This window comes from Nicotiana tabacum, chromosome 7 (genome assembly GCF_000715075.1).
Source record: "Nicotiana tabacum cultivar K326 chromosome 7, ASM71507v2, whole genome shotgun sequence".
In the NCBI taxonomy this organism is placed as follows: Eukaryota; Viridiplantae; Streptophyta; class Magnoliopsida; order Solanales; family Solanaceae; genus Nicotiana; species Nicotiana tabacum.
This window is the reverse complement of record NC_134086.1, coordinates 55,918,910-55,928,199: the sequence shown is the minus strand read 5'-3', so window position 1 is coordinate 55,928,199 and position 9,290 is coordinate 55,918,910. Positions and strand designations below refer to the sequence as shown.

The 9,290-nt window shown below is 35.3% G+C and overlaps 1 non-coding gene across 1 annotated transcript; it reads right to left on the bottom strand.

The window, feature by feature from the left end:
- Window positions 1–1,001: 1,001 nt before the first annotated feature.
- Window positions 1,002–1,108, bottom strand: LOC142162489 (small nucleolar RNA R71). The gene has a single exon (XR_012693750.1). It is a non-coding gene; the product is annotated as a small nucleolar RNA R71 (small nucleolar RNA).
- Between the last annotated feature and the right edge of the window lie 8,182 nt (window positions 1,109–9,290).

Below are 9,290 nucleotides of genomic sequence, written 5' to 3'. Positions count from 1 at the left end.
TCGCAATCTTAATTTAGTAGTTAATTATAGTTAGTAATTATCTCAATCAAGTGTTGATCATCATGAATAGCGTTTAAGACATAAATTACTTGATTATCATTTAAATCCAATCCTTAATTAAATTATACTATCTTTGACTAGCGAGCATTAGTTTCATGTTGTGTTTTACGATCGTCAAATTTTGGCGCCGTTGCTGGAGATTGGCAATAAATAGTGTTCAAAATAGTTTTTGGTGCTAATTCAGAAACTGATTTTTTTTATTCTTCATGGTTTTCCTCTTCCGTGTGCAGGCAACAAGTTAACTTCTCTTGTGTATGATTCAATCTTCTTCACAAGAATTGATTCCATACAATCCAGAGGTGGAAAAGCGTCTGCAACATTGAGGAAAGAGAAAGAACTCACTCGAAAATTCTTAGGGCAACCTTCAACCCAAGAACATATGGCTTAGAATGGTGATGATAGTGTAGACTTAGTTGCAAGAGAGGCAGCACAACAGAGAGACCAAGCTGCACAGATAGCAGTTGAAGCAGCTCTTAGAGCTGTTGAGGAGACTAATGAAGATGATGGGGGTTGAAGATTCAATGTAAATCGACCCCTAAATGAAGACCAGCTCAAAAATATGGCTCCCGACCTGGAAGAGCATTAGGTGATTATGCCAGACCAGTCTAAAATTAGATATTGTCAAGTGTCAGACCTCCACCGGTAAAAGCAAATAATTTTGAGTTGAAGTAAAGCTTGCTTCAAACCATCCAGAACAATTGTGTCTTTAGGGGAAGGCGAATGGAGATCCTAACACTCACTTGATGGACTTTGAGAAAATCATGAAAAAATTCTAGTATAATGGAGTACCAAAAGATGTAGTCTACTTAAGGGCATTTCCCTTTTCAGTGAAGGATGACGCAAAATGCTGGCTTTGTAGCTTACCGACGGGGTCGGTCTAGACATGGGAAGATATGATGAAAAAGTTTCTGGAAAAATACTTCTCAACTGCAAAAACAGTAAAATTCAGAAGGGAAATCCATAACTTCTGCTAGAAGGAAACTGAAACAGTCTTCGAAGCTTGGGATAGATTCAAGGAGATAGTGAGAAAGTGTCAATATAATGGAATCGAATTGTGGATGCAACTCCAGGACTTTTGGGATGGACTGACACCTTCCTCACGACGAACTTAGAGTACTACAGTTAGAGGTCCTTTAACAAAGAAGACTCCTGAGGAGATTGTTGCAATACTTGATGAGCTCTCTGAAGATACTAACCAATTGCCTGTAGAGAGAAATCATAGAAGAAAATCAGCTGGGATTCACCAGGTAGACTCTAACACATTAGTGCAAGCCCAGTTAACATCATGGCCAGAAAGATAAGAAATTTAACCTTAGCCAAGGTCCAGAGCCAGCCATCCTCAGTTTGTGATTTTTGTGGAATGGATCATCCAAAGCATGAGTTCAGGCCTTGACTATAGATAAAGTGGTAAATACTGTGAGGAGCTTTGACAAAGGCAACTACCCAAGTGGCAATAATTTTAACTCCATGGGACAAAGGCACCCAGGTTTTTCTTGGAGTTCACTAGGTGGTAGTACGAATGCATGGCAACAGAATAACTCCAAATCCCACGGACAGGGAGCTCCAGGTCTTCTCAATTAGCAGAGGCAGCAATATCAGCCTTTACAGTCTAATTAGTCTAGCATGAAAGATCTGATGAAGGCCTTTATTATTAAGACAGATGAGAGGCTTGAAACTCATGGCACAACTATCCAAGAACATGGCACAACCATTTGAAACTTGGAAAGACAGGTGGGGCAACTTGCTAATCTATTATTTGATAGGGTTCCATGAACTCTCCCTGCTGATACTGAAAGAAATCCAAAAGAGATAATAAACGTGGTGTCTTTGAGGAGTGGGCACGTATTGAAGGATCCCATGGAAAAACAAAAAGCTAAGTTGATTTAAGGACAGGTAGAAATTATGGAGGAGCATAAAAATAGCAACATTCAAGAAGGTGAAGTGATAGTACATGATGGTCTGAAAAAAGAAGGGGAAGACTAGAGCTCAAAAGAAGAAAAAATATGGGAATTTAATGAATAAGGAGACTGAGGAAAGCAAATACATGCGTGCTCTAACTTTCCCTTAGAAGTAGAGAAGAGAGAAGTTGGACAAACAATTTAGGTGTTTCCTAGATTTACTCAAGCACGTGCATATTAATCTACCATTCATAGAGGTGCTCTCTCATATGCCAGCTTATGCTAAGTTCTTGAAAGAGATATTGTCCAACAAGAGAAAAATGGAAGAGACATCTTGTCAAGCTCACAGAGCACTGTAGTGCCATTCTATAGAATAAGCACCCTCAAAAGTGTGGAGATCTAGGGATTTTACTATACCTTGCTCTTTAGGAAGTACTAAGTTTGAAAATTCTTTGTGTTATTCAGGTGCTTCTATTAATTTTATTCCTTTGTCTATTTTCAGGAAATTAGAGGGAGAGATTGGATAAATCAGATCGATACATGTGTCTTTGCAGCTGGCAGATCATACCTGAAGGAATAGTGGTAATGTGCTAGTTCGGGTGGATAAATTTGTATTCCCTGTGGACGGTGGCGGATCCAGAATTTTCAAATCATGGGTGCTCAACATTTTAATCTGAAAATTGCTACTGTGACTGGGTGTTCAGTTAATGTATTTATATAAATTCACTAGTTTTTTAATACAAATAGCAGTATTTGGCTCTAAAAGTAATGGGTGCTCAAGCACCCATAATTGTTACACCCCATATTTTTGTATGTGGAAGTACGCCATAAGTAAATTGATATAAGATCGGAAATGAGATGTTACGTCCTGCATTTTCCTACGTTGAAGTTTCATCGTAAGTTAATCGACGTAAGTTCGGGAATGAAATTTATTTTAGGATTATAAGTTTCATGCTATTTAAATAAAGAATAAGTAAATTCGTGAAGGCGAGAGGGTAAGCAAATCGAAAAAAATGAGTTTCGTTGAAGTTTGGCATTTTGAAATAAAATACGGGCCGAGCTAAAATACCCGGTATTTATGGAATAGTGCCATAGAAGGCACTACATGACCATGATAGTACAATGTATAAAGTGTATTAAAAGTGAGTAATATTTTAAGCAAGTTGAGATAATTCTTAATTATGCGGGTAATTGGTAATTATCCAAAATATTTTGGACAAGACATAACGTGGCAAATTTGCCTTGAAAAACATGGTGATTCATCCATTATTAATATATATGTATCATGATTTGAAGATTGGACAAAAAGCTTCCAACGTTAATAAGACACCATTTTAGGAAATAGTATCATTATGTCTTAAAGACATAAAATCACATCTCCACTCTTACTAAGTGAGATTTGAAGAATTCGAAATAGGATATCTTGTATCAAGACCCAATTCCAGTAACCAAGAATGAAGAGATGAAAACGTGAAATTGCTTCGGAAAATTCATACAAGATCCGATTATGCGAAAGATGCAATTCTAAGGAAGCACGGTATAATCTTTCTCAAGAATATCATACGGATTTTTCCTGCTTCTATCTGTCGTTACGTGTTGTCGCAATTGGCGTGTGTTAGAGGGATTTTCAAGAGAATCTGCTCGGGTATGTTAAGGCTATCCCTTCTTTCTTTTTGGCATGATTTATACGACACAAGCGAAACGAGCAAATGCACAACTTCCATAAAATTACTTTATTCGTAAAAATGCTAGAGATGTGTATATTCTTATTCTCTATGTGTCATATTATTCTATCATTTGTTCATAGGTCTCAGAAATATGTAAGTTGGTAAAGTTTATTTCATGATATTAATCAAATGCATAATGACCTTATGACGTACCGAGAGAGTTTATTAATGTATTTCATATGCATTTCATACATTTATACATGCACATTGACCCATGACCAGATGACGTTATATACGTGTATATATATATATATATATATATATATATATATATATATATATGTATATATATATGTTACATCCCATACTTTAATATTAGTAATTGAAGAAAATCGAGATTTAAATTAAGAATAGATAATAATAATAATAATAATAATAATAATAATAATAATAATAATAATAATAATAATAATAATAATAATAATAATAATAATAGCACTTTTTTATGGAACAACGAATGGTACATTTGGTTTCTAATAGGAGTATTTGTTAGGAATTTTTTTAGAATTAAACAAATGGCTATGGAATGTTCTTCAAATGTAAATTTTAGTTAATTAGAGCCAAATAACAATGATGATATTAGTAATAATAAGAATAATAATCAAGACTATAGACGATCAGGTCTTTTATCACTCGCTCTAGCTTATATTTGATATGGTATTTTGAGTGAAATATTTTTGTAAAATAGTTTGAAAAAAAATGATTTTATATAGTTATTAATATTACTACTTTCGAATATGTTTTAAATTATATACGTAAAATGAGAAATTTATGAGATTTTCTTTATTGTAAAGATAGAAATTATTTTCAAGGAAAGAATGCTATCTTTTTACCATTTTAAGAATTAAGTGTACGAAAACTTTTACTCTTTATATGAGATTAGAAAAATTAGAAGTTGAGAAAATATATGTATTTTTACATGGATATTTTAATAAAATAATTGTGTATGTATTTATTTTATATGATACCACATGATCATGATAGTAAATTATATAAAGTTTATTAAAACTGAATAGTATTTTAAGTAAGTTGAGATAATTCTTAATTATACAAATAATTAGCAATTACCCAAAATATTTTGGATAAAGGCAAAACGTGGCAGTAAACCACTATTAAGACATATGACTAAGTAGTCATATGAGCTTATGTGTATAAAGTTGGTCTCATTTTGGATATAAATTGAAAAAGGAAGATATCATATGCATTTCCTCCTCATTCAAACCTTACATAGAGAGGTCAATAGTTACTGTGCTAGAAAATTTCCGTTTTGATTAGCAATTTATTAGTATCATTCAAAATTTCAGCTTTCTGTGTTAACTATCTTCTCCTCTTCACCATTTTTGTGGTTTTACAAATGTGAATTTTGTAGCGGTGCTAATTTTCTAGCATTTGCTTCCAATTCCATAAATAGTAGCCTAATTAGGCTCTCTTTTTCATTCCCGAGAAGTTTCTAATAAGTCTTGTTTAATTTATGCTCAATATCTTTTTCAATGATGACCTCCTAAGTAAGGAAATTGGAGAGAATCATCTTTGTTTCTTTTGTCCTCTTAACCAATTTAAGGGGAATCTTGTAGGAAAAGCTTTCTGATTTTTTAGTGCCAAGGACTATGAGATTCTTTCTATTATGCTGATTGATTTTTGGTCCACATAGATAACTTTAGTTCTCTCACGGGAATCTTACAGGTAACTCATAATCTTTTGGTTTTTACGTGGAATTTGTAAAGCGGGTTGCTGTAAAGAGAGACTTCTTGACAAAGGCAGGGAGATACATTTCCTTGTGATTAAGACTGGGTGGTTAGAATCAAATATCTTTTTAAGCTAATGCATTGGTGGATTTTTACTCTGCTTGTGGCTTTTTGGTTGATACAAATAAAGCATTTCAGTGTATTCCACCTCAGGTATATTAAAGCTAAGCCCTTCTATCATTTTGGTATGATCCAAGTAACGATACGTAAATGTAATGCTATTTCATAAGTGTTTCTATTCTTAGTAGTTAAGGATGTCTACGTTATTCACCCCTATAAAATGATATTACTCAAAGGTATAATGGTTTTATGACGTTTCGAAAAGTTTTATTAATGTACTTCTCATGAATTGCATTCATTTACATGTACATTTACCTATAACTTAGACGGCGTTATATATGCGTATATATGTATATATATGTATATGGGCTATGGAAAAGGGTTATGGCGTTATATATGCATCAACACCTGATCAGCTGGTATACGATGATGATGTTGCCCACAATGGCTGAAATGATATGATGGGATGCCCTCAAAGGCTTGATGATGTTATGTATGTACAGACCTATGCATTACATGACATTTATACGCATATGCATGACCTTATAAATATTTCATCATTTACAAAACTATCCAGAATTACAGGTTGAGTCATTTACTCCACGCTTTCTTCCATGTTCTTTATATACTTATTTACATGTCTTACATACTCATTACATTATTCGTACTGATGTTCTTTTGTTGGGGACACTGCATTTATGCCTGCGGGTATAGATAATCAGTTGACGAGCCCTCATAGTAGATGATATTGGCATTCAGCGAAGGATCGGTAAGACTCCACCTCATTCGGAGTGCAGCCGAGTCTATGAGTCTTTGTGTCAGAATGTTGCTATAGATTTATGGGTAGCGGGGCCGGTACCCTGTCCTATTTGATATCAGTTAATCTTAGAGGCTTTATAGACAAAGGTTCATTTTGTACAGAATGTCAAAAGCTTTGACAGTCCAAATGTATTCATGTTTTAAGAAAAATGGTTCAACGATATAGTGTTTTCTCACTTATAGTTGTACATTATGAGTTGTGGCCATGTTGGACCATGATAGTTACAAAAGGAATAAATGAGTTACAGAGTGGTTCGCTCGAGCCAGTGCGGCACCAGGTGCCAGCCACGCCTCCCAAGGTTGGGGTGTGACAATATATATATGGAATATGGGAAAGGTTATGGTGTTATATACGCACCACCACCTGATCAGCTAGTATACGTTGATGATATTACCCACAGTAGCCGAGATGATATGATGAGATGCCTCATAGGCTTGATGATGTTATGAACACGTATACCTATGCACGACATGACATTCATATGTATATGCATGACACTATGAGTATTTCATTATTTACAGAGTTATTCAGACTTACACGTCGAGTCTTTTACTCCATGTTTCCCTCATGTCTATTATTTAACGATTTTCATTCCTTACATACTCGGTACATTATTTGTATTGACGTCCATTTTGCCTAGGGACGTTGCGTTTCATGCCCACAGGTCTCGATATACAGGTCGAGAGCCCTCCAAGTAGGCTATCAGCTCAGCAGAAGATGTTGGTGCGCTCCATTTGCTTCGGAGTTGCTTGTTTGGCTAATATGATTTCGATATGTACTCTTAGAGGCTTGTAGAGAAATGTCATGTTACATAAAAGATTGTATGGCCTTGCCGACCTATGTTTTGAGTTTACAAATGATCATATTGGCCTTATAGGCTTGTATGTCACATGTACAGTTTTTTTATCAGGTTGGGTCGTCCTATATTGAGTATTCCCCTATGTTTATTCTGGTTAGCCCATGATGGCCCGTTTGGCCCATTTGCCAATGAAAGTATAATAAGAAAGATATGTTATGTTGGTACTCGGTCAATAGGGTACCGGGTGCCCCTTGCTGCCTATAGGTTTGGGTCGTGACAAAAGAGGTATCAGAGCAGTTCTGTCCTAGGGAGTCTACAAGCCGTGTCTAGTAGAGTCTTAGTTATGGGTGTGTCGTGCACCACACTTATAAGCAGGAGGATATATGGTATTTAGGACTGTCACTCTTTCTTCTTACTCTAGATCGTGTGGTAGAGCTTAGTTGTAAGAATTCGAACTCCTAAATTCTATTTTATTCATAATACGACAATACATACATCCAGAAAGACAATTGGTAAGAGGTTGCATGTGGCTGTGGAAGAGTTGAGTTAGAGGAACTCGATTTTTCATGATGCTTATGATGAGTAAATGTAAGATTTTCAGTAGATCATATGTGTACTAAGACATGTAATCCTTTTGACAAAGAGCCTTTAGGAAGGAATATCTATTCACCCCCATGGTGAAAGATAATGAGAGATTGAGAAGATAGATACAGATTTCAACAAGTAAAAGAAACAAGATGAAAAAGGGTACGGGATACCCAGTTAGTGAAGATTATCATTATTTACGATTCAAGAAAAAAGATATAAGCATTTTGAGTTACTTTCAACAATAGCAAAGGTATGTACAATCAGCTACATCTATCTCAGTTATGGCATATGGGGGCTAACATGTGTAGTTTAAGAGAGGAACGAGATATCAGGATCCGGATGGGGTTAGAGTAACCCAAAATGGTGAATGAATTGTTTGCGTTAGTTGACGTTTTGAAAGGATATTGCAAATGTGCTAATAGATCTCCTTGTGAGACACCCAGTTGGTGCACTATAAAATAGTATAACCAGATATGAGTACTACAATGATAAGCACTGGAAGACTTGAAGGGACAAATATTATCTTAGTGTGTCTTCCGCCCATAGTAGAGAAAGGGTGTTAGGTAATTCGAAGAGCCAATGGATGGAGTAAGAGGAGCTAAAAGCAAAAGAATATCTTGTTAAAGTTTTCAAAATAAAGTAATAAACATAGATGTTAGCGAGAAACAAGAAAAGATTTCATGAAGCATTATGAGTAAGGTGTGATACATGGATGACAACGTAAGGTTAAAAAATGACAGTATTACAGAGTCTACAATCAAATGAAGGAAAAGACAAAAGGTGACATGCTTTGAAACAATAAAAGAGTATAGGCCATAAAGTCATATCATTATTTCAAGGAATAAGTTCGTGACTCCAACGCGACTACCATAAGGGAGAGTTAAACCCCAAAGTAATAGAAATCAGTATGGGCTGGTAAACAAGATAAGCTAAACATGAATTAGAAACTAAGTGATTTGATAATAGTCATCATCATGAGAATTTCATATTGCGTTCCGACAATAATAGAATGGACAACAGAAGAAGATTGATAAGAAATTCAAAGAATGGTCATTCAGGAAGACGCTACCCTAAAGCAAGCAATGTGAGAAAAGTTAAGGTTAAGGGATTGTATGTGTCAGTACACTAAATGTCACCATCGCGAGTAAGGAATTTCGTTATCTTTGGTATAGAAGGATTACCGTAAGGCGAGTAAGGGTCATCGATAATATGAAAGGATGCTAAAGATAAAAAGGTAAAACATCTATAGGTAGATCGTCGTGGCTCCAACTCTTACTTCTCCCCCAAAGAAGGGAATATGGAGTGATGTGGTATTAAGTCAGAATTAAGTGGTTCTAATAACTACGAAATGGTAAAGGAAGAATGTTATAAAAATGAGAAAGGAATGAGATTGCACTTATCTGAATCCTACAGATATGCTACGATTCCAAAACAGTATGCAAGCACGACGTCAAAGAAAGGAAGTAAGGGTTCCTGCCCGGGATGTTATTGATAAATAAGGAGCCGCTACGAGAGGTAAGTTAAGGCAAGGAAATAACCCAAGAAAGATTATGCAGAATATTGATATGAGAATGAGCCAACGAGTAGTTAATA